The sequence below is a fragment of the Chrysochloris asiatica genome, unplaced genomic scaffold (genome assembly GCF_000296735.1).
Source record: "Chrysochloris asiatica unplaced genomic scaffold, ChrAsi1.0 scaffold06451, whole genome shotgun sequence".
Taxonomy (NCBI): domain Eukaryota; kingdom Metazoa; phylum Chordata; class Mammalia; order Afrosoricida; family Chrysochloridae; genus Chrysochloris; species Chrysochloris asiatica.
Window position 1 is genome coordinate 1,320 of NW_006414969.1, and position 1,569 is coordinate 2,888.

Consider the following 1,569-nt stretch of genomic DNA (forward strand, 5'->3'; position numbering starts at 1 on the left):
AGAGCAAGCAGCAAGGGGACAAAGCAGAAATGGGCAAGTTCTAGCAGCCCAATAAATTCAACAAGAAGAGGAAGTTGCAGCCAGACAGCAAAAGTGATGAATCCGCTGCCAAGAAACCCAAATGGGATGATGTCAAAAAGAAGAAGAAAGAACTGAAGCAGCTCAGTGACAAAACCAACTATGATATCCTATTACAGGCAAAGCAGATCTGGGAGCTGTTGAGAAAAAAAGACTGTGACAAAGAAAAGAGTGAAGCTGATGAGCGTATCTGTAGAAGTTGATTCAAGGGAAGATCAAGACAAATGCCTTTGCCCACAACTCCACGCTTGTGATTCAGTGCTACATTCAGCACAGGAGCGAGGAGCAAAGGAGCAAGGCCTTCCAAGAACTGCAAGAGAATTTTGTTTAACTAAGTAAAGCCAAATATTCCAGAAATGTTATTAAGCACTTCCTCATGTATGGGAGTAAAACACAGATTGCGGATATCATCCACAGTTTCCGGGGCCACATCAGGAAGCTGCTGGGGCATGCAGAGACCTCGACCATCGTGGAGTATGTATACAACGACAGGGCCGTCCTGGAGCAGTGGAACCTGGTGGCCGAGGAACTCTACGAGACCACCTTCCAGCTCAACAAGTCAGCAGACCACGCCACCCTGAATGGACAAAATGGCCCAAAAGGAAGCTGTCATCAAGCATTCATTGGTACATAAAGTGTTCTTGGACTTCTTTACTTACGCACCCCCAAAACTGATATCGAAGCCATCCGAGAAGCAGTGGTGTACCTGGCACACACGCACGAGGGCGCACGCATGGCCATGCACTGTCTCTGGCACGGCACCCCTAAGGATAGGAAAGTGATTGTGGAAATGATGAAAACTTATGTTGAAAAAGTGGCTAATGGTCAGTTCTCCCATCTCGTGTTATTGGCAGCCTTTGATTGAATCGATGACACGAAGTTCATGAAACAGACCATCGTTTCAGAACTTATGAGCTCCCTGCCTAACATAATAAATGACAGGTACGGAAGGAAGGTCCTGCTGTCCTTACTGAGACCTAGAGATCCCACCCACACGGTCTGAGAGATCCTCGAGGTTCTGCAGCGAGGAGATGGGAACGCACACTGTAAGAAAGATGCCCAGATCCGCCAGCGGGAGCTCCTGGCAGCCATCTCCCAGGCTCTGCTAAGCCACCTGAAGGGACACACCCAGGAGATGGTGCTGGATAAGTTCGAATGAATGCTGGTGACCAACATCCTGGGCTCTGTCCTGGAAGACGTCCAGCCCTCCATGGTGGCTATCGCCAGCCTAGCCACTGGCGAGCTGCATCCCCGGGGCCAAAACGGAGAGCTGCACCTGGAGAAGCAATCCTGCAGGCCATAGATTCTGAAGTGGCTCATAGAGCAAGAAGGGAAGATGAAGGAGAGCGAGAGAGAAGGGTGTTTTGTGGAAAACTCTCGTGGAACATGTTGGAATGAAGAACCTGAAATCCTGGGTAAATGTCAATCGGGGTGCCATTGTTCTTGCCAGCCTTCTCCAGAGCACTGAACAGGAAGTGGCGCACAGAACGA

At 49.5% G+C, this 1,569-nt stretch overlaps 1 pseudogene; it reads left to right on the forward strand.

The window, feature by feature from the left end:
- Positions 1-2: 2 nt before the first annotated feature.
- LOC102811622 lies at positions 3-1,553 on the forward strand (annotated as a pseudogene).
- Positions 1,554-1,569: the final 16 nt, after the last annotated feature.